This window comes from Ictidomys tridecemlineatus, unplaced genomic scaffold (assembly GCF_052094955.1).
Source record: "Ictidomys tridecemlineatus isolate mIctTri1 unplaced genomic scaffold, mIctTri1.hap1 Scaffold_103, whole genome shotgun sequence".
In the NCBI taxonomy this organism is placed as follows: Eukaryota; Metazoa; Chordata; class Mammalia; order Rodentia; family Sciuridae; genus Ictidomys; species Ictidomys tridecemlineatus.
This window is the reverse complement of record NW_027520990.1, coordinates 433936-459040: the sequence shown is the minus strand read 5'-3', so window position 1 is coordinate 459040 and position 25105 is coordinate 433936. Positions and strand designations below refer to the sequence as shown.

Here is a 25105-nt window from a genome sequence, read left to right as displayed (position 1 = left end):
CTTCAAGTTCGTGGATATTTTCATCTATAATGCTTCATTTGCCTTTCTTAACATTCAGGTGTTTTTCATCTTAAATACTTTAATTTTTATCTATAGAAATTAAATTTGGGTCTTATATTTCATGTCTTTACTTGCTTCTACAATGAATGGAATGTGATTATAGCAACTGTTGTAATATCCTGAATTCCATCATTTGTGTCATTTATGGGCTTCCAGTTGATTGATTTTTCTCACTATAGAACACATTTCCTTTCTTTGCATACCTGGCATTTTTTATTGGAATTCAACATTGTGAATGTTACTTTGTTTAGTGCTGCATATCTTTGGTTTACTCTGATTACCTTTGAGCTTTATTTTGGAATACAGTGAAATAACATACAAGTAGGTTAGTTTTTAATAATCTTGTTTTTTGCTCTATTATGTGGGGCCATAGTGTCATTAACCTAAGGCTAACTTTTTCCTTCACTACTGAGGCAAAACTTTCTGAGGACTTAATGCTCCCTGAATTCTGACATTTTCCACTCAGGTTTGTGGGTGTAGCAGCACTGTATGAGTCCGACTCTTGTACTGTTAGCCTTTCTGATAGCTCTTTCCCTGATAGAGAGCTCTTCCCACAGACATGTTCTGACAGTGCTCAGCTGAAGACCCATTGAGGACTCCTTGAAGTTCTCTCGGCAGCTCTCCCCTCTATGGTCCTTGCTTCATGAACTCAAGCTTGCCTTAATCCTGCCTCCCACCTCTCTCTCCTTAGCTGAGAGAGACTGCCAGTCTTTGAGTAGTGACTTTTTCCTGGGCTGAGGGTTTGTCTCAGTACGCTGGAGCAGTCTTAAGTCTTACTTTGTGTGTTTCTCTTCTCTCAAGGATCACTCAAGTTTTCTTGCCCAGTGTCCAGTGTTTTATAAGCCAGGGAATCATATCTTTTTTGTTTTTAAAAATCATTTTAGGCAGGATGGTAAATCTGGTCTCTGTTACTCCATCTTGGCCAGAAGAGGAAGTTTGAGTATAGGTTCTTGTGACTTCATTTAAAAAAAGACTTTTAACCACATGATTTTATTCTCTTTTATGGCTGAGTAAAATTCTGTTTTGTATATATTTGCCACATTTTTGTTATCCATTCATCCACTGAAGGGCATCTAGGTTGGCTCCACAGTTTAGCTATTGTGAATTGTGCTGCTATAATGCTAAGTGAAGTTAGCCAATCCCCAAAAAACTAATGCTGAATGTTTTCTGTGATATAAGAAGGCTGATTCATAGTGGGGTAGGGAAGGGGAACGTGGGGGAAATAGACGAATTCTAGATATGGCTGAGGAGTGGGAGGGCAAGGGAGGGGCAGGGGATTAGCAAGGATGGTAGAATGTGATAGATATCATTATCTAAAGTATATGTATGAAGACACAAATTGGTGTCAACATACTTTATATACAACCAGATATATGAATAATTGTGCTATATATGTGTAATAAGAATTGTAATGCATTCCACTGTCATTTATTATTTTTTTAAATCACTCAATAAAAAAATAAATATACCCTGTCGCTATTTAGATAATATACACAGGATAAAGTTTTAATCATTGGGAATAAGTTATGGTCCTTCAATATGAGGGATGAACTGACAATTTCCCTCTCCAATTATCTTCTAAATTAAGTAATTTTTATCAGAAAGTGACTGCATACCATATATATACACCAGTGCACAAGCAGAAGCATGTCATACATGAAAAAAAAAAAAGAAAGAACAAGTATAGACCTTTGCTTGGCTGTGTATGGACATTCCACTCTAGATGTGCCCTGATCGTCTCTAAACTTTACAGTTATATATATAGAAAGTAAATCATATTCACATTAAAAAAAAAAAAACTTTGACTTTGTAGTAGGAGCCCCAAACCAATATCCGTCATAGCTATTAATTCTAATGAAAAGAAACCCCTGTCAGTTTCTATATAATAAGCCTAAGGCTCAGGCTGATTTCAGTTGGGTCATGTGTCCCAGCATGGATCAGTTACAGTGACCTGGGAAGTGGTATGTTTCCACTGACCAATCAGAGCCGCTATCCCTTGTTGGGATGGTGCACTAAAACTGATAGTACTGCCATGCCATATCTATGAGGAGTGGGAAATGTTTACCCCTAGGTGAGGGGATGCTAGACCAAAAGATAGTAGGGAATGTCCATATATGATAGAGAATGAGAGTGTCAAAGAAGAACAAAAATTTTTATGGTAATTGGGTTCAAGAAACTGAGATACTTTAATCTGAGCTTCATTAAGCTTCAGCACAGGGGGCTGGATAAACCGCTTTCTCAACCAGCAGAAGTTACATGGGGTCCAGGGAAAAAGATCCAATAGGTGGTGAGAATAGTAGGGGAAAAGAAGAAAGTATTCACTATAAGTTTAGCAGGTATGTTTTATGATCTAACATTATTTCTATTCTGTGTTTTATTTTTTTAAATGTAGTAATCTGAACTTGAAAGTTGACAAATATCTAGTGGTAGGATTTTCCACCTTTTAGTATATATGAGAGATCTCTTTGTCCTCTTATACTGCAGGTGTCAGGAAACAGGACTTCTACCCTCTAAGGGGAAGCAGAGTTTAATGAAATGCATAGTCTTTAGAATAAAATCTTCAGAATTCGTAGGTCCACAAGAACACAGTACTGACTCTGAATAAACGTGCCAGTGATTCTTTTAGCAAAAAACTACTCCTTTTTAAAAGGTTCACTTATTTTTGATTTTTCCACTTAAAGGGTTCACTTATTTTGATTTTGTCCCGGGTTCTCATCTAATTAGAATGTTCTTTGTAAAATGTGTAGGAAGGGGGCTGGGGATGTGGCTCAAGCGGTAGCGTGCTCGCCTGGCATGTGTGCGGCCCGGGTTCGATCCTCAGCACCACATACCAACAAAGACGTTGTGTCCGCCGAGAACTAAAAAATAAATATTAAAAAAAATTCTCTCTCTCTCTCTCTCTCTCTCTCACTCTCTCACTCTCTCTTTAAAAAAATGTGTAGTAAGTAGGAAGGAGATCTGGACTAGGTATCATAAAATCATTGTTCTTTAGTTTGTTTCTAACTGTGACTTGAGGCCAGGTTCTGGCCTGTTTTTTTTATGGTAGATTGTCTCTCTAGAGGAGACATGGTACCTAAAATGGAAGTTTGATTTGTGAATAACTGGGAGCCGGGTTAGTTAAATTCGCTTTCTAGACTAAGATATTAGATATAATGGATTTTCCAAATATTGGAGTCAGTAAGGATTTGGGTTCTATACCAAAAAACAAAGACAAGAAGCCAAAACCTTACCATTTGAATTGAGAATAAAGTCAGTGATTTTTGGACCTTTTCTTAAAGCTAGGAACTACACTTACAGATAAAATAAAAGCTGATTGAAGGGGAGAGATGGAGAGAAGAGTTAGCCTGACTACACCTGTTATTTGAGCCTGTGTTCTTGGAGGCACTGGGAATGCTGGCCAAGCTGGTTGCTCCTTCCAGCTCCAAAATCTTGATTTCCAAAGTGTAGGGCATGTCATGACTTAGTGAATATTATTCCCTTAAAGTATTTTTTAAAAGTTTGTTTCTTATAATGAATTACTTTTATTCACAAAATACTGTGTTTAGTACTTTATTAGTAAAATATAACAGAAGTTAAATACTTCGCTGGGGTACCAAAATCTCTTAAGCAAAAATATTTATCTCTAGTTAATTGTTAAAAATCACTTGCCTATTTATAACATTCTACTAATTCATTAGTTTTATTTCTTGAGGTGTTAACATTTTTATTTATTTTTCATGATAGGGGCCTGATCTAACATTTTAATTAATTCATTTTCAAACAATATTTTTCCTTACCTATTATTTAATTTAAGCATATTTTTGAGAAAAAAAATTAAATTTATCTTTTTGGAACCGGGTCATTATCATTATCATTATTGTGCTGCTCTTTCTATGCTGGGGGAATATGACTGGGCCCTGGAAGCAAACATAAAAGCTCAAAAACTCTGTAAAAATGACCCTGAGTGAATCAAGGATCTAATTCAGCAGCATGTAAAGTTACAAAAACAAATAGAAGACCGACAAGGTATTTCACCTAAGATTCTTTTGGTTACAGTTGAGTTTTCTTTAAAGTTTCAAAGGTGGGTTTCTTGGATTAACAGAGGATCATAAATCAGTTCTCAGATGATTTGTGCTTATTTTGTTATGTTATCTTCAAGTTACTTACATTTTCTATATCTTTCTGTGTAGAGTTAGTAATATGTTCCATTAGGTTATTATACATGATTTGTATTTTTTATTTGAAACAGCCAGTAACTAAATTATTTATTCTTCTATAGAAAAATATTCTTTTCAGAAATTTTGAATAAAATAAATGCTTTTGAAAGGAAATTGTGTAAAACTTCTCATCATTTAAGTTATTTCTAAAAGAAAGGGCCCTTCAATAGAGTTGCTTAATTTGTTTGCACCAAGTTTGCAAATAATTCTATAGCATGTTGAACATCTATAATCAGAAATTGGCTGTGCAGGCTAGGACTTGTAAATTTCCATTCTTCAACCTTGTTTTCTGTACTTAGTCATTTTTCTTTCTCAGTGCTTGAAAAAATTTCTTTACACTTTGAGTATCTAGGTCTTTCCTTTTTTTTTTTCTTCTTTGGATATTCAGTGTCTATCGAGCTGAGCTGAGCAGTTTTGTAACTAGCGGATGTTGTCATCCAGCTGTTAACAAGATTCTTAGATTGTGAGCTCCTTGAAGACAGGTACCGTCTCTGATTCAAATCAATATATTACTGTCATCTTGTCAGTAATCACATGCAGTGGGATGTCAGACATGGTGTACAACAGTTTGTTGACACTATTCTGAAATTACTGACATCTAGGATTGTAAAATTGTTTTGATTTATTTTTCAACTTTCTAAAGTTGTTTGATGTTCTTAACTCAGCTTAAAGGAAATTTGAAAATGTGTTGAAGTCTGTTTTGCCAATCCATTGATTACTCTGTGTGTGTGTGTGTGTGTGTGTGATTGACTTTTATAGGTCGAACACCAAATAAGAATCCAATTAAAGCTTTTTATGAAAGCAGGTGAGTTAATATCAGATCAGTAGCTACTACTTGGAATTACTTTGCCCTGTGAACTTAAGAATCACTTGTGTTTGTCATTTTAAAAACTTAAGCGCAACTATAGTAAATTTAGGGATGGGAGAATAAGAGGGTTCTTTTTTTTTTGGTGTGTGTGTTTGCACACAAAATATCAGGTGATCTGTGAGTTGTCAGATTTATTTTATTGAACCACTTGGATGATTAGTAGCCTAATTTAGTGAGAAAAGAGGAGTGGAATGTTAATTTGAAGTTATTGTGCTTGACGGGGAGCAATTGGTCACGGGGTCCTGGCAGTAGAGAGCTGATACACAGCCTTTGCCTCATGCCCTTCCTCTCTGCCCTGGAAACGTTGCCCCAGCCTCTTGATACTTTTCAAAGAGCACAAATCGATTTAGGAATGCTTATAAGAAAATAAATAGCCAGGATTCTACATTTGCTTATTTGGCAATTTAAATAGATTAAGCCTTTCTCCCTTGATAAGCACACAGGATAGTGAAGCTGTTAATATGTGAAACATGAAGATTTATTTACTTTAATATTAGAACCCAGAATACTAGCCTTGAACTGGTTTTAAATAGTACTTATGTATAAAGGCTTATCTGAGAGGTAGAGGATCTTTTCAAAACAGTGGTACCTTGCTTTCAAGGAAGAAAGGCTATAATTGCTGCAACCTGTTTGTTTGAAGGATAACTTTTAAAAATGCTCATTAATTAGTAGGAATAAAGGGGTCATTTCTTTTATCCCATTTTAGGGCCTATATACCTAGGAATTTATCAGCACCTGCTTTTAGTACTTCACTTAACTTTGTTGAGACGGAAAGAGATCTCAAAAATACTAACTACAAGATGGCAAATGGTGGTAATCAGAATCTAAAGGTAAGCTCAGTTAAAAACTTAAAATTATTTCAGCTATTAATAGTAACATGTTGGTGATAGTGGAAACCAACTATTTTGGTGGTATAAACTCTTACTTGTTGAGATCAAGAAAATTATTCTTGTTTTGGATTTTGTTTTGTTTTGTTTTTGGTACCAGGGAATGAACCCAAGGGTGCTTAACCACTGAACCACATCCGTAGTGCAATTATTCCTCATATAACTACAACCAATTATACCTCATACAACTACATAAAAATAATATATTTAAAGTCACAGAATTTCTTCTGAAATCACACTTACATATCTTTTTTTTTTTTTTTTTTTTTTTACCAGGGATTGAACCAGAGATGCTTACCCACTGAGTTAACCACATCCCCAGCCTTTTTATTTTTTTTTATTTTGGGCCTTTCTAAGTTGCTGAGAGTGGCTTTGAACTTGGAATCCTCCTGCCTTGGCCTCCTGAGTTGCTGGGATTATAGGAATGTACTGTCAAGCCTGACTATATTTACAGGTATTAAAAGTATTTTTTTCTAGATATAATTTTGCCATTTAGTCCATTTTTATACCCTCCTTTTAGGTCACCCAGCCAGTCTCAGGAATGAGTGACAATGGGGTCTGTTGGCCAAGTCACTTCTGCCCCTCCCTGTGTTTTGGATTTGTCTTTTTCTCCCTTTTCTGATTTGTAATCTGTTTGTGACCTGGCACTGTAGCAGCTCACCAGCCAACTTGTGCTAAGCTGGTGTGCCTAGGAGGCACTCCTTCCCCACCTCTGCCAGGGTGTATCTACAGCTTCTGTTGCCCTTTCATGGCTGTGCTCAGTAGCAATCTTGGTCTGATGGTTTTTTTCAGAGCACCACACTAAGGCTTCTAGCCTGCCTCTGAGGTCAGGTGACCCAGATAAATGTGTCTGAGTTTTCCTCTACCTGTGATATACATCCAACACTCAGAAGCTATCACTAAGTCACATTATATTTCTCTTCAAGATTTGAGGAAAGAAAAGATCATGATGTTTTGGCATTGGGTGGGTGATGGGCATTGAAAGGAACTTTCTTAATATACCGTTAAGTCCTCAAAATTTCCAAGAGGCTGTATTAATTTAGGGAGAAGAGCACAGGAATAATGTGGTAATATTCAGTTTAGTCATTGTCGAATAGCTGCCACATGAGACATTGTTCTAGGCATCAGAGATAGAATTGTCATTCAAGAATTTGTCATTTGTCTTGATCTCTGGTCACTAGTTATCATTTTGTATGCTTACTTATACTTTTAGACTTAGTAACTAGATGCATATTTTAAGCGCTTGAGTGAATTCTATCATATTCTACTACAAATTCTATTACACGGCCATTGAATTCTTATTTTTTTTAACAGTACATTATAATTATACATCAAGTGGAATCCATTGTTACATTCTCATACATGCATATAACAATTTGGTCCATTTCATTCCCCAGTACTTCCTCTCCCTTCACCCTGGTCCCTCTCCACTACTCTGCTGGTCTCTCTTCTATTTTCATGAGACCGGTCCTCTTTTTTTCTTTATTTTTTCTCTAGCTCCCAAGTGTGAGAGAACATATGACCCATGACTTTCTCAGTCTGGCTTCTTTAACTAAACATGATGTGCTCAGGTTCCATACATTTTCCTGCAAATGGCATAATTTTGTTCTTCTTTATATTGAGTATAACTCCATTGTGTGTATGTATCACATTTTCTTGATCAGTTCATCCATTGATGACCACCTAGACTGGTTCCATAGTTTTGACTATTGTGAACTATGCTGCTACAAACATGGATATGCATGATCACTATAGTATATTGACTTTAGTTCTTTTGTATAAATGCTGAGTATTGGTATAACTGAAATGGCTATATTATTTTTACAGTCTCACTAGTTTTATTTTCATGGGCAGGTGGTAGATGAGGCTTTGAAGGTAGATGATTGTGACAGTCATCCTGAATTTTTACCACCACCAAGTGAGTATTTTTTCTTATATAAATTGTTGCTGAGTTGTCATAGTATTACCTAAACTTTATGCCCTAAAATTTGTACAAGCCTCATTTATATTTGCTCTTGTTCTCATTTTAATTTATAATGCTTCTGTATAAGTCAGCTTTCCATCACTATAATGAAATATTTGGCAAACGCTAGCTATGATGTAAAGAGAATTATATTATGGCTCATAGTTCTGGAGATGTGAAGATATGGTGCCTGTATTGGCTCAGTGCTGGTAAGGCAGTGGATTGCAATGGCAGGGAAAATGTGGTGGAGCAAACTCCTCATATCCTGAGCCAGGAAGCAGAGAGAGAAGACAAGACCAGGCTCCCACATTCCTCTTCAAAGGCATTTCTCCAGCGATTTAACAAACTTTCTTCAAGATTCTACAGCACTTCTTAATATTGCCACCCTAGCGACTAAGCCTTTGCACATGGACTTTTGGGGAACACTCAGCATAAACATGGCAGTTTTTATTGTTAAGAAAACATTGAGTATTTGAAATCAATGCTTGGTCTTTTCATTACTTAATACATTTAATTTTGGAACTTCAATAAGAAGAATGGAAAGGAACACTTAAGCACATAGCATTTCTTGATCTGTCCTTAATCACTTTTAGGCCACCTTTGTTTCTTGTTTTTGAAAGTTTTCATTATTATCTCCCTTTCCTTAATCTCAGCAGCCTTTATTTCTTTTTTTTTTACGTTTTCCCCCTAATCAATCTCCCTCTGAAATTTTTAATACCATACGTACTGCTTGTCTGTTTACATACAATATGTTCATCTGTGCTTTATATATAAAAAGAACTAGGCTTTTTCGTCTCCCAACAACTTAATTTTTTCACTGTATTTGGGGTAATACTCAACTCCTGTTGAGAATGGATGTCTGTTGTCAGGTGTGGTGATGCACACCTGTAATCTCAGCATCTTGGAAGGCTGAGGAAGGAGGATTGCAAGTTCAAAGCCAGCCTAAGCAATTTAGCAAGGCAATCAACTTGGTGAGATGCTGTGTCTAAATTTAAAAAACTTTAAAAGGGTTGGGGATGTGGCTCACTGATTAAGTACCCCTGAGTTCAATCCCTGGCACCAAAAAAAAAAAAAGAATGGATACTTTAGTCCTTTGGAACTACTGTAGCAAAAATACTATAAACTGGGTAGCTTTAAACAACAAACATTCAATTCTCACATTTCTGTAGGCTGGGGAATCCAATATTGTGGTGCCAGCAGTTTTGATATCTGGTGAGGCCTCTTTTCCTGGTTAATGGATGACCTTTTTTTGGATAATGGGAATTGAACCCAGGGACTTACTATTGAGTGCGATCCCTTGCCTTTCTTATTTTTTGAGAAAGGGTCTTGCTAAGTTGCTGAGGCTGACATTGAACTTGGGATCCTCCTGCTTTAGTCTCCAGAGTTGCTAGGATTACAGGGTGTACTACTGTGCCCAACAGTAGATGCCTAACTTTTTGCTGTGTCCTCACATAATAGAAGGATGGGGGCATCTCCTGGGGCCTCTTCTTATAAGGGCACTAATTCCTGTACAAGGTCTTTACTTTATGACCTAATCACCTCCTCAAAGTTCTACCTCCTAAAACCATTGGGGATTAGATTTCCAACATAACAAATCTTGTGGAAACACATTCAGCCCATAAGAATGCTTTAGGCTAATTCCTTTTTAGTTTTAATTTTGAGGAAATCTTTCTCACGTGGATTAAATGCTTCTCTGTTTTTTAAAACAAGAGTTTAAGGAAATAGACTTTTTTTAATGATTCTAAAGGTTATTATACCCAATAGTTATTTATCTCAAGCTTTCATATAGAGTACCTTTCAAGGTTATTGAAGTGAATTGTTGGCCTCCAGTTAGTGATACCCTGTTGCTCTCTTTACTTTCTCTCATTTGTTTTCTTTTGAATGGCTTTGTTTCTATCCATTTTTATCTTTTACTACCTACATTCTGTCTTCTCTGGTGTCTAATTCCACATGTTGAACCCCTGAACATTTGCAGTTCGTTAGCAATTAGTGTGCTTACAGTGAGTGGGAACTTAGGTGTTTGTCTAACCTATTGTGATTCCAACACCATGTGAAACATCTTTGAGGATTAAACTTTTTTTTTTTTTTAGAATGGTAGTTTTTAATTTGTTAATATTTCTTAGGCCATTTTTAGCAGACAACACATTTAACTAATTTATTTAAATACTATCTTCTCATCAGTATCCACGTTCAGTAAAAGAACTTGAAATCCCAGGATTAGGGTTAAATAGTTTTGCCCAACCTCACAAGCAGAAATTACACTAAGACACCTGTACCTTTCGTTTCTGAAGCTACTGAAGCCAGCTTGGGCTCCACCCTTCTTATTTCATTGACCTTGATTGGCTCTGTGCTGTCCCCACAAACCTAGCACATATTCTCTGTCCTTCTGCCATGCTCACTCTTCCATGTAGCTTTGAATGTGTCACTCCCCTGCTACACAGAGGCTTGATTCCTGCCAGTGGGATAAAGGCTAGCCTGATGACTCATGGGTATCTGAAGCAAAGGGTTTGCGAACACTCACCCCAGCCTGCCTTTGCAGTCATTTTCTAGCCTTCTATCTTGCTAGAGCTCTTAAGATTGTACAGGTTTACTTAGTATTTATAAATGAACTCTACTCTTGGGTTCCAACCAGTCTGTCCAAATCATTCATCTTAAGACCAAAGAAAGGCTGCATCCTCACCAACCCTTTCCCCAACCACTCTGCCTTAGGTGGGTGATTTCTTCCTTCTGTAGTTAGGAGAGAAGTCACTGGCTGTGGAATTAATGTGTCAATAATGTCATAGACTTTTCTTATCTTCATTACTAAAATGATGTGTCCTTTCTTTCTATCTGATTGTAAAATCATTTCCATTTTACAGTTTAGATAGGTGAAGTGATGAGCTCATGGTTAAGCATCAAGGAAGTAGTAGAGCTGGAACTTGAGTTCAGGCATTCTGACATTAGAGCATGTGTTATTAAGCAGGATGCTGTACTGGTTGTACTTAGAGGAAGGTACAGTATTACTGTTTTATTATATTAATATAATTATTGAGATGGTACCTGAGTTTATGAATTGAATTATGAATTTAGTGTCATTTTTGGAGCCATATGGATGCTTTACCAATTCTAGAAAAACTAATAAATTTTATCTCATATACCAGAACTTGCTTTTGTATGAAGCTTTTAAAAGTACAGGGGCCAACTTTTACAACTTAATAGTAAAAAGACAAATAATCGAATATACAAGTATATAATAGACATATCTGCAAAGAAAATATAGTGATAACCCATTAGTACAATATTGTTAACCATTAAGGAAATGCAAATAAAAACACAGTGAGATACTGGTTCATACTCTGAGGATATGCATAGATATTAAGTGTTGGCAAGGGTATGGAAATATTATAACATTCATACTTTGCTGGTTGTAATGTAAAATGGTGCAGCTGCTTTGGGACAATAAGATTGGCAGTTCCTCAAATAGTTAAACATAGGGTTACCATGTGACACAGCAGTTCCACTCCTAGATTTGTACAAAAAAAGGAAAACATGTTCTCCCCAAAACTTGTACATGAATGTTTATAGCAGCACAATTCATAATAGCCCCAAAGGGGGAACAACCCAAGTATCCACTGATGAATAGATAAACAATAAGTACTGATATATGATACAACATGCATGAATCTTGCGAACACTGTACGAAATAAAAGAAGCCAGACACAAAGATCACATGCTGTATGATTCTGTATATATGAAATATCCAGAATAGGCAAATCTGTATACAGAGACAGAAAATAGATTGTCTAGGTCTGGGCATTAGGGGAAAAAGATGAGGAACTGCTAATGGTATTGAGTTCCTTGTTGGATGATGAAAATGATCTAAATTTAGATTGGTGATGGTTGTACAACATTTTGGATATATTAAAAGTCACTGAACTGTATTCTTATGTAAGTTTTATTATATTTATATCAACAAAGCTGTTACAGAAAAATAAAGCACAGAGATTATTAGATTTTTCTCTCATTATACCATATTGGGATGGAGATATACAAGTTATTGTCAACAAAAAACCAGTACTGAAAGCATGGTGTTAGTCTCTTGGGGGCTTCTAATTCTCTAGAGTATTAACAAATACATGTGGCAGAGATAGATGAATGTGAGTGTTAGGATTTTAGATCAAGTTACATTGAGAAAGAGATGAATCATAGGATTTTCAGGCTTGCCCTAAGGCTTATTTTTATCTTAATTTTTCAATTTCTCTTAATTCTTTCCTTTTTTTTCCTGGTTTCTGGGCTGTGAACCCAGAGATATTTTACCACTGAGCCATTCCCAGCCCTTTTTTGTAGATTATCTTGAGACAGGTTCTTGCTAAGTTGCTTAGGGCCTAAGATGATAAGACTAGCCTTGAACTTGTGATCCTCCTGCCCCAGCCTCCTAAATCACTGGGATTACAGGCATGCACCATTACACCCAGCTTCCCTCTTGATTCTTAAAGGAGATTTATAAAAACTATAAATTACAAAACCAGTTTTGATGATAACAGAGGACAAGATTTTGATTCTGACTGAAATTCTAAAAACAAGAATTTTGTTCATTTCTCTTTGTTTACATATCTTTGTATCAGCTTCCTTTTAAAAGGAAAATCTTTAAAAATTGTATACATATAATTTGTCCTGGGTAAAAACATTCATTTCTATGCTAAAAATGTTTTGATGGCAAGAGGAATCACAAGCATTTTTTATTGACAAATCAGTGTTGTGATACTATCAGATTTGCTTATTTTGCTTTAGATGCTGTTAGAGAAATTTGTTGAAGAATGCAGGTTCCCTCCAGTGCCAGATGCTATTTGTTGCTATCAGAAGTGTCATGGATATTCCAAAATCCAGATATACATAACTGATCCAGACTTTAAGGTAAAAAATGAAATGTACAATGGAACATTAACTTGCAAAGTCATGCCTTAAAAATGAATCCAGAATAAATTCTGTAATTGGAGGCACCCAAGTTGTCACCCTGCTTGCCCCTTACCCTGGACTTTTTTAGGTCATCTCACATGGGAAGCCAGGGACACTGAAATAAATGTTTGGGGCTGGTGTGGTGACCATAGAAGACAGGCTAGCTAATTTTATTTCCTCCTCTAGCCATGTTTCATGTAACTGCCTCTTCCTTAGGAACATAGAAACAAAGTGAGATTGTTACCTCTAATTTGTTGGATTTCTAATGCCTTGTAAAAAATTGAGTCCAAGAATATAAAGGCCAGTGCAATCACTGAATTAAACCCAAAAACCTAACTTGTGCTTAATTAAGTGATTAACTTTTTGGTTTATTCAGGAAGATAACTGCCCTACTCTTAGATTAGTAGATCAGATGAAATGTTTGTTAAGATATTTGATATTCTGTAAAGGCTAATGCAGATGTCAGCTGTGGAAATGAAGATTTTTGCCAAGTTCTGTATCTATAGAACTCAGCATTTTGTAATACAGAGTATTTTATCCCTCTTCAAGGAGATAGATTATGTAGTTATATCTGCCAAGTGAATGCAACAGTTCTTTTTATCTTAATATGTGTGCTATGAGGGAATGAGTAAGTGCATGTGCATAGACATCTAAAATGTGAATTAAAATGTTTTGAAATCCAGGGTTTTATACGAATCAGCTATTGCCAGTATTGTAATATAGAATTTCACATGAACTGCTGGAAGTTTAAAACAACCACCTTTAATGATAAAATTGACAAGGTGTAAACCACAATAAAGATTGTCTGGATTTTTAAAATATGTATATTGAATGTTTAAAAAAAATTTTAAAAAGTCTTCAAGTGAATATAAATTCCTTCTTGAGGATTCTAAACTTCATTAGAAAGTTTTAAGTTATGATTTTAACAATAAAGTGGAAAATGAGTTTTTAAATTTTATACAAGTATGAAGGGAGTAACTGTAGAGGCCTTTAAAAATTATTTAACTAACTTTTGTATTGTGATGTTATAATCAGAAATAAAAATTTAATTTTTTCTTGTTTTAAAATACAGATCTTAAATTATGCACTGACAATTCAGCTCATCATAGATTGAAAGCGTTGATGTAGAATTAAGGTTCCAACATTTTAGTTTTTTTTACCAAAATTGGTTAAGGTAATTTGTCCTAAGAAATTAACTTAAATTTTATACTGCCATTTCTCAGGGGTTTATTCTTATTATCAATATAATGATTAGTTAATCCATTAGTTAGAATACTTTGGAAGAGGGCACAATTTTACAGTCTTATTTCCTTGTTACAATGTTTATTTCTGATATATATAATCTGTGGACTTAACAAAAAGCCTTTTTTAATAACCCTATGCAAACCATTATCTCTAGTGGGAAAAATGTGATTATATTAGGTGTCTTTTAGCAGTTGGAATTATTTAAGTTTGGTAGAAACTAATTTTCACATAGATAGCTAGAGATATAACTGTAACCCTGGAGCCACTTCTACTGTCTTTTTACTTACATTGAGTTTTGTAAGCTATATACTCTCCATTAGTTGTCTTAACCATTTCCAGAATTCTAAATACCTTCTATTAATTAGTCAGCTTTCACTATGATATGCTGAAGTAATATACAACCCAAATATTATGACTAACAATGAGAGGGTCTTTTCTTGGTTATATTACTTGTCCTGAAGTTTTGTCGTTGTTGGCCAGGATTGAGCTGCAGCCGGGTCTATTCTCTGTGGCCATGTTCTTTATTTCCAAATCCAAGTTGTACTTTTTTTGGAACATGTTTCTTTAACAGAGGGAAAAGAACAATAGCCAGTTCACACTGTGTTTCCTAGAGTGCTCATTTAGACCTGGTGTATGCTATGGCAGTTTGACTTCCTTTACCACAAAGCAAGTCACAGGGACAGGTCTGCCCCATACGTGTGGATACAGTCTTCCTATAAGAAGGCTCTGAAATAGCAGCAATCAGGCACTTTCGTTGCCTCCCTAAAGGAAATTTCATGGTATATTTTGAATGTACTTTGTGGTTAAAATAGTATATGTGTTGGGGCTGGGATTGTGCCTCAGTGGTACAGCACCCACCTAGCATGTGTAAGACACTGGGTTCGATCCTCAGCACCACACAAAAATAAATAAAATAAAATAAAATAAAAGTATTGTGTCCATCAGCTAAAAAAGTAGTTTAAAAAATTGGTATACATGCATAGATTTATCCCTCCTACACATACCATTCTTCTTTTAAATCAAATAGGATTTTCTACAAGGAATTTGTCTTACCCCTGACTGTGAAGGTATCATTTCTAAGATTATCATCTTTAGCAGTGGTGGTCAAGTTAAATGTGAAGTAAGTATCTAATAAAGGAGAAACTTTATTAAATTTGTAACCAAAATGTTTACACCTGTTGTGATTTGAATCTTGTCTTTTGTAAGAAAAAAAAAGTTATATCATTTTAGAAAATAAATATTAGGACATGCATTGCAGTGAAGCATTTTCACATTCTTTTATTTCCTCCTAGGAAAAGCATACTTTTTATATTGTGGTTTTACTCTTTTTGATAACTTCCATTTTATTAATACCCCAAAAGGGGTAGTGGTGGAGGTGTGGGTTTTAGAGAAGGGGAAGAGTGCCTTGAGGGATTACCTTTAACATCACCATCTGAATGTGGCAGGAGTGGGTAAATTATAATATATATATATATATAATTTATTGGATCTTCTGCTTACCCTTAATTATTTAAAGTTTCTTCATAAAGTGTGTCTACTCTCTTCTTTCTCTTTTCAGTAAATTATTTTGCTAAAGCTTTCTGGGCTTTTGTCTGGGTCAAAACATCATCACTGTTCTGTATCAAATTGAACATTGTGTGTGCTTCTGAAATATTTGTTACTTGTGGTTTTGTGCTTTATGTCATGGGAGTATGAGACAAATTTTGAATGTCTTTGTTTTATTTAAAGTTTGAACACAAGGTCATAAAAGAAAAGGTTCCTCCAAGACCTATTCTGAAACAGAAATGTTCTAGGTAAGATTTTTATCAATAAATCAGTAGTTTTTATATTGTCTCTTAGTATATAACTCTGTTAAATGCAGATTTCTAAATTGTGCTATTTTTTAAAATTGGCTGTGTACACATATATAAATAAGTATTTTAAAAATTATTTTTATGGATATTTAAAACAGAACTAGCTTTAGAATGATTAAATACTGAAAATTTGAAAAAGTCACTATTTAGTGGTGGAACTTGTAAGTAAAATTATAACATTTCATGTTATGAAATTACTTATCAACAGATTTGGCATTTAACAAAAATTATATAGTTAGCTTTTGGCTTTTAATTTCAAAAGCATTTTTGCTTTTTTATGTTTCTCCACTTTAAACATTTTGAACCAATGACTATTTCTTACCTTGAAATACTTAGTGTATTGTCAAAATTATTCACCTCTGTATCTTTCTGTTCAGATCAAATAATTCCAATCCTTTTTTCTTTTCTTTTCTGTCCTGCTTCTTGTTTTTCATCCTAAAAAGTGATTTTTTTTCTTATAATTTGTGACCAAGAAAAAACAAAAGAAAAGATGTATAGAATTATTTGTTGAAAAGGAATCAGTGTAACCAAATCAACCAAATTCCCATGTTGTTATTGGGTGAAAATAATATTTTATTATGGGATCTTGCTTGCAGAGTACATGTACAATTCTTATTTACCCTACACAGTAATTTATATACATTATGTACATGGAAATAACATCTATACAAATTATACATAGCTTTCTTAATTAAAAGTCACAGCCTATTGCTTGGAGAATGTTTTCTATAGTAGGCAACAGAAAGTAGTTCATTGAGCAATTAACAAAGGTAAATTGTCACTAATTGTAAATGTTTATCAGCCTAGAGAAGCTAAGACTGAAAGAAGACAGAAAATTGAAAAGAAAGATCCAAAAACAAGAAGCAAAAAAATTAGCACAAGAAAGAATGAAAGAGGACTTAAGAGAAAGTAATCCACCCAAAAACGAAGAACAGAAAGGTATGCAGAAGTCCAAACATGATAAGAATAGTATGCATTTGCTTAAACGTACAAATACAGAATTATAAGGCTCATATTATTATTTAATTGAAGTATAGATTTCAGTTAGTATTTTCATACTATCACTAAAATATAGAATTCAGTTAAAAGCGGCGCTCCCAGGGTCCTCCGGGGCTCACAGGAAAGGCTGTGCACACCAAGCGCACGGGGCGGAGCCTCTTGCAGCCAGATGGAGGGCGAAGTGCCGGGCTTCTTAGTAGCCTTCCAGGCGAAGGGCCAACCGGAGGCGATGAGGACGAGGGTGCAGGAGCAGGACTTACAGCAGTGCGGCCTGACAGGTAAGTGGGCTGCAGGAGAAGGGCCGCCCAGACACGCCACGTGGTGCACACCAACTTTTCGGGAGCGGGGTCTCCAAGGAGGTTTTCCCCGTGGGCGCCGGGGCTTCCCCTCCACCGGTAGGGGGTGGGTGGAGCTCGGCCTGGGGCACTTCCGGGTAGGGGGGGGTGGCGAGGAAATGTGCCTGGTGGGGCCCTAAACCCCGGTCCAGGCGCTCTGGCTGTGAGGGTGGCGCTGGGGTCAAACTTGGAAGACGCACCGCCCCTTTGACTCTCCTGAAGGAGCCTGCGCGCCCCGCAGGTGGCTGGCCGCTGGGTGGTTGTCCTCCCCGCACGTTGGGACCAGGGACACTCGCGCCTTCCTGCGCGGTCAGTCCGGGTCCCGTCCTGCCCTGGGGAGACACCGCAGTGACCCTCGCAGGCCTCCCAGGCCCGTTCCTCACGGGAGCCTGGGACGGTCGCGGCGCCCGTGGGAGGCGTAGTCGCCGTCAGTCGTCTCACGGAAGCTCTGGTGGAGCGGGGGGGGGGGGGGGGGGGGGGGGGGGCTGTGCGTCTCGGTGGAGAGGGCTCGGCCCGCCCCTGACTGTGGGGTCCCACCCGCGGTTCAGTGGCTCTCGGGAAACGGGAAACGAGGTGCCGCCGGCTTCCCGCAGAGGGTGGTGGGAGGGTGGAGGGGGGCCTGTGTGCGCGCGCGCGGCTGGTCCGCCACAGTGACCCGGAGAGACTGCAGGGGACTGCGGAGGTGGCGGGTCGCCGGGGAAGCCTTGGGAAGAGCAGTCGGGGTGTAAACTACCAGGCAGTGCAGGGAAGAGGGGGAACACTGGACCCAAGGGTAGCGACTGGTCATCCTGTTTGTTAAAGTAAATGGATATTTTGGGAAACTGTTTGTGAGCTAAGATTTTTCTTTTCCTGATTCCAGCAGTCGTGTGTGTTCTTTGTAAAACATTTGGGGAAATAGCCTATGCCTTTGGTGGGTTCCTGGATTCCTGGTCCTGGAGGTAGATACCACCGTCATGAGCCAGTTCTGTGATGGTTATCCAGCAGTTGTACCAGGAAGCTAAGCCGGGGGCTGCTTTTCCAGCCCTTCCTACAAAAAATTTTATGGTGACCTAATTCCCTATATTAAATCCTTTTCTGTCTAACTTCTTTTTGGATAATTTTTTTTTTTTTACTTTTGCAGTCATCTTCTAAGTATTAAATATTGTTATCTTTGTATAGTTTCATATCATTTTAATTAAACATGTTATTATATACTAATTACAGATTCACATGCAGTTTTAAAAAAAGAGATCCCATGGAACCTTCCTCAGTTTCCCCAGTGATAATATCTTGCAAAACTTCTGTAGAATATCATAGTCCAGACATTGACTGGAGTTTTAGAACAGAGGCCTGACTCTGGAGAGCTAACAGATCATTTAGAACAAGAGGAAGCTTCAAACTGCAAGGCATCCTGATCTCACAAGAGGGGAAGGTTAATCATGGCAAGGTCTTTTGGGCGCGGGTACCTGGACTGCCTCATTATAGTCACCTCCTCCTAATCACATCTGGTAAAGGGTGAGTGATTAGATTGGGTAATCCAGGGTAACTCAGTATCGTCTCCCCACCTCCAGGCCCTCAACCTTAGTCAGGGCTGTGGAGTCCTTTTTGCCAAATAAGGTAACATTCACTGATTCTGAGGTCTGTGCATGAACTCTTTGAGGGTCACTCTTTATCCACCACTTTAACCTTTTACTTTTTTAAATATATATCTTTATTTTTACTTATTATTTTATGAGGATCGAACCCAGGACCTCATATGTGTGACGCAAGTGCTCTTTCCACTGAGCTACATCCCCGTCCCATCAACCTTTTACTTTTATTTTATAGAGATAATTATAAATATATATATATAACATAAATATTTATAGTGTTTTGCCATCCTTGTTCAGTTTTAAACACCCTTTATGTAGCAGCATCTCCATTCTTAACCCTGCTTCTCTGTTGGCGCACAGTGTAGTCCTGTTTTCATTTTGTCCTTTAGCAGGAGCAGTCCACATCCCAGTTGTACTAGGTTGTGGGGAGGCCAAATAAGGTGCTGGAGACAGCATGGGAGACATGGTTTATCTGGGAAAGCTTCTAACAGATCAGTGACGGTTCCAGGAAGAGTTCCGTGGCAACAGACTGAACAGATAGCATCTGGGTCCCTGAAGGTGCTTCTCCAAGCAGTACCTCTCTTGCTCCTGGTGTTTTGCCTGGTGGCTCTGGCCAAACAAGTGATATGTATCCTTTCCACAGAGCCCTCAGTTCTCTGCCCAGCCCCATTAAGGGAGGAGGCTTACATGTTAGACTGAGGAAGCAGTGACATCAGCATTAGTTTGTGTGTATGACCAGCATACATGCAAGAAAGTAGCTTTTTACAGATAACACTAACTTGCCCTAGTGCCCAGTGTGCATAGAGAAAGCCAGTGTCCCTCAAGATGATATGTATCTGGACTTTCCAGCCTAGGCTTGATCTCATTGGTCCCTTAATTTTGCTAGGTTTTTGTAAACAGAAAGGGAGCATTCAGGATCATGATGTTTTACTGTCCCCCTTTTCTTTAAGGGACAATATAGCAGGAATGGCAGATTTAGATGAGTGCCATTAAGCAAGCATATGAACAGTCCATGTGTTGTTTGTCACATCACTTCCAGGAATACTTATTTACAGAAAAGGACAGTGGCTTGAGACTGGGTATTATAGAACAAATCCCAGGCTGAGTTTCTCATTGATCAAGAAGATTATATAACAGTGACTGGCTATTTCAGGGCTTTGAATGGTAACACAAGTCTGCCCAAAAAGAAATTTGGAAATCAACTAATGTTTGTATACATAGAATGTCCCAATAAAAGATAGAGCCAATAAAGTTTGACATTAAGGGAATGTAAGCCATGTTCTTCATTCAAAGCCTTAGAGCTTAGCCCACATATGTGCTGAAATGTCTGCTCTCTGGTTTTGCTCTATTTTTTATTTCTAGGAGTTCATTTATGCCCTTATCAACTGAAGGGAGTCAACTGGCTAGCCCAGGGATTCCACTGTCAAAATGGCTGCATCCTGGGAGATGAGATGGGCCTTGGTAAGACCTGCCAGGTATGTTACTTTGAAGAAGCACTGTTTACCTACACCAAAACACCTCCTCACAACTCATTACCATATATATATATATATATATATATATATATATATATATATAATTTTTGGTACCCCAGATTGAACTCAGGTGCACTTAAAAACTTAATCATACATCCAGCCCTTTTTTGTATTTTATTTGAAGACAGTGTCTCACTTAGTTGCTTAGTGCCTCGCTAAATTGCTAAGGTTGGCTTTGAACTCATGATCCTCCTGCCTTAGCCTCTGGAGCCAATGGGATTATAGGTATGTGCCACCACACCTGGCTTAATACCATCTTTAAGTGCTGTTACATATGTGTGTGTGTGAGGGTGTATGTGTGTGTGTATGTATATATATACTAGAATGTGAAATGCTTAACTTTTAAGAGATCACAACCTTGGGATTGATTTTTCTAGTTGTAGGGGTAGTTATTAATTATGTCATTACCTTTATATGAGCATTGACATGTGTCTGTGAGAAAAGTTACTTGAGTTACAAGTGCAGTTAATGGGCCCAGGTTTAGGGCTTTTCTCTGTGTGAAGCATATATACTTGCCCAAGGACCAAATTGACTGTGCTCCTTAGTAATACTATATGAAGTTAACTGTATTATTTCTAATATTACTCTCTCTTTCTCAGTGAGGGTGGGTTGGGGTCGGGCTGCTGTCCATTTTTCTACAGTGATAGAGAAATATGGAGGAAGTACCCTATGTTTTCCAAAATAAAACTTAGACTCTCTGACCTTAAAAGGGGAGAATGAGATGTGGCCCTCTCGGGCATTGATCTAGTGATTAATGGTGGAGTGTTGAAATTGATGCTTCTGCGAGAATAATAAGCAATACTGCCCTGGGTTGACACATGGCCTTTGATTAATGGAAAATTCAGTCACAACACCTCTTGGGTTAATCACATAAGGATTACTTATCTGAAGGATACAAAAGATATCTTGGTATAATCATGATATACGTCAGAGGCAGCTTGATCAGAAATCAGGAAGATAAAAACTTTTCAATCCCAGGAAAGTTTGACCAGTGGTCACTGGAGAGAATGAGCAAGGGTCTCATCATCCTTTTAGAAGTTCAACTGTCCCCTCCAATGCTCACTATATATATAAACTTTAAGCTGGAGCAGCGGTGCACATAGGCTAGTCTGATCATATGTTGAAGCCTCCTTTACTTAGGCCAGATGTATCTCATCAATCTTGGCATTATTCAGAAACAATGCAACCACTTATATAAGGTCCCCTGAGATTCATCACTTCTCTCTCTTGGGCAAACAAATCTGTTCCTGGTATATTCCTGAACGAGAAATATGAAACTAAAATCAGTTTCCTAGAGGTATCCTCCCTATAATCTCCTTTGTCTCAGTCATTGAAATTGTCCTACTGACTTCACAGAGAGCCAGCAAATTCCACTTGTCCTTTGCCTTTCCACCTCTACTTTAAATTCTCTAAAAAATATACCAACTCCAAGTCTGTTTTGGTAAAAGAATGTTTAGAAATTTTGCATCTATATTATGAAGGATATTGTTTTGTGATATTCCTTTTTTATACTAATTTTGTCTGGTTTTAGTATTTGGGTAAAGCTGGCCTCATAGAATATATTGAAAAGTGTTCCTCTTCAATTTTCAGCAAGAGTTTATGTAAAATTGTTCTCATTTCCATTTTAGATGTTTGATAAAATTCACTAGTGACTCTAAATTTATTTGGTAGACACTTCTGATTTGTGGTAATAAAAGACAAACTTTCTCTAAATTGCTTCTTCAGGGAGCACTCAACAGAATGGTTTTAATCCAGTTAAGCCACTTATTAGAGGGATGCTCTGGGCACAATTTGGGCTGGGATAGTTAAATGAGAAAATCATTTCCTTTATAAGATTAATATGATTGTGTCAAAAAAAATGAACTGCCACTCTGTCATCACAGCACTCTAACCACAGCCATAAGCAGCACGGTATGTTTTACATCATTGAAGTTACAGTGCACGCCTAGCCTATATGGTTTCTATTCATTAATGTAACATTGGCACTGTAGTTTTGCATTTTATTATATTCACAATCATTCAACTGGCATCGAGAATTTATAATTTGCTTAAACATCCTATTGATGAGGAATCATGAGTTCCCCCTTTTTGGGGTTACTTAAATTAATTTTGATGTGAACACCTTTGAGCCTATAGTTTTCTCAGGATTTTGAATTTGATCCTTAGGGCATATTTTTTCCTCAGAAATAGCACAGTATTTGGGGATGCAAGCTCTTCACGTGTTTTTGTTTGTTGAGAGCAACTTTAGAGACATAAGTGTACTCAAACATGTCCTGAAGTATGCACATTTGGCTTTGCAAAGTTTCATTTCATACTCCTACTTCTTGTGAGAATGATTTATTGTCTGTTTTCTGCATTTGAATATGTGTTGTAGATATATGCATGTACAACTATGGCATATGGATCTCGCTATACAGTATGATTATAATGCACCCATTATGAAAGACCAAAGGTTGTATCTGTTTTGTTCACATATAACTTGAGCTTAAAACTTGAGCCAGTAGAAGGCACCCTCTAAATGGTTATAGAAAGAGGGAGAAAGTTGGGGAAGAAGGAAAGCACTCTCATCAGAGCAGCCGAGCCAAGGGCCAAGGCTGTGATGTGCGGGTACTGTTTGCTGTCAGGTCTTAGCACTTCTGGCTTAATAGTTTCAAAGTACTCCTGCTGTTTTCCAACAGGTGTATTGGTTTCATTGATTTTTGTTCTTTCCTGATGTTTTTCCCTTTGGTTCAGTTACATAAATATTGAGCCTCATTGCTCGTTAACTCTTGAAGTAATTAAACACTATCAATTTCCTTAGCAAAGACACTGAGCTTACCTGATGTCGTTCTAAGAACGTACTAGTTTCCTAATATGTGGAAGATTGTATGGAATTTCTTTATAAAGCAAGTCATGTATAACAGTTTGTGTTCTCTGCCTATGGTTGTGGGAACTTTATGGTTGTGTCTCCTGGAAAGGTGATCAAAACTGCCTGCTTTGTTTCAGACGATTGCTCTCCTCATTTACTTGACGGGAAGGTTAAATGATGAAGGACCATTTCTGATTCTTAGTCCTCTGTCTGTTTTGGACAACTGGAAAGAAGAAATGGAAAGGTACAGAGTAGATGTAGCTGAACTTGTATTGTTTATGTTAAGATATTTTTCTAGATGATGGATAGAAGATCATAAAGCAAAATCTTGTCATATTCAATGATTTTATTCCAGAAAGGTTGAACTGAAACAGTGTAGGCAAGACACAAGATCTGATAGGGGAGGATCCAGTGGGTGTTACCCTTCTACAATTTAAAGGCTAGTACTTATTCTCAGTAAATTTTGCTGATGTAAAGGAGAAACTGTCCTTCTCACAGTAACATAGGAAGTAACTAAAGTGAGAAACATCATTGCATTTTTAGTTAGCACAAGACCCTCTTAGACTTGATCCTTCTCCCTGCTTAACACAGACCTTATCCTGGGGTTTAACCATTATTCTAGGTACAGTTCTGTGACCAGCACCTAATGAATGGCGTCTGCACACTGCAGTCCGTCCATGACATGCACACACCATCTCATGGCTGTGGCATTTGGGTTCATCTGATTCTTTCCTTGGATTTAGATTTGCTCCAGGTCTTTCTTGTGTAACATATGCAGGGGACGAGGAGGAAAGAGCCCATCTTCAGCAAGACCTAAAACAGAAGTCACGTTTTCATGTGCTGCTGACTACTGATGAAGTATTCATTCGTTTCTCCTAACCTGGGACCTTAGAAGTTGTAGAACCCACTGAATTATATTGACTTTTTTTTTTTGAGAGCACACATTTTTCTAGGAGGACATCCACCTTCATCACATTGTCAAAGAGGGACTATGACCAAACGAAGTGCAGGATCACTGTGCTTCAAGGTAGCTAGACATATTTCCCTCTCTACTGGTGGATTAAGTGGAAAGCTTCCCAGAAAGTGGCACTTTAGCCCTCTTTGTTGATGAACAGGAGGAGTCAGGTAGCAGGGCAGAGGGTTTCATGTACAGAGGCATCATGTCTGATAACCGGGGGATAGGAATGCAGTATGCCTAGTTTCAGTCTTGTTTTAAATCCTTATCTAAGTAAGTCCTCCCCCCAGCTCTTCTTGGCTACTTAATATCCAACTTGTCTTGTTTTGAAGTCTCTACTTAACCATAACTTGTATCTGTTTGTGTGATAGTGCTACTTAGAAATTGTGCTTAGTTTTTAACTTAGTAAACAAGTTAAAGGCTTAGATCCTGTGGTTTAAGAGTTAACAAGAAATAATCAGAATTTATCAATACCAGTCTTTATTTTTTTAATTCTAACTTTTTTTTTTATTTTGGTACCAAGGAATGAACCTAAGGGTACTTAACCACTGAGCCAATCCTCAGCCCTTTTTGTTTTTGAAGACAAAGTCTCAGTAAGTTGCTAAGGCTGGCTTTGAGCCTGCCACCTTCCTGCCTGAGTCTACAGAAGCTGCTGGGATTCAGGTGTGGGCCACCATGCCCAGCAATACCAGTCTTTTTAATGTGTCTTCCTTAATTTTTCAGATTTGCTTGAAAGATGCACCGTTTCTAAAATCGTGAGTATACTGTACCTTGTCAGAAACTGTGCTGAATGTGTGGAAGTCTTGTCTTTTCTTACATTTTTTTGATACTTGGCCTCTTTCCTGATATGTCTGG

The 25105-nt window shown here is 37.4% G+C and overlaps 1 pseudogene; it reads left to right on the top strand.

The window, feature by feature from the left end:
* Window positions 1-25105, top strand: part of LOC144372427 (transport and Golgi organization protein 1 homolog) — a 141101-nt pseudogene that overhangs the window by 13177 nt on the left and 102819 nt on the right.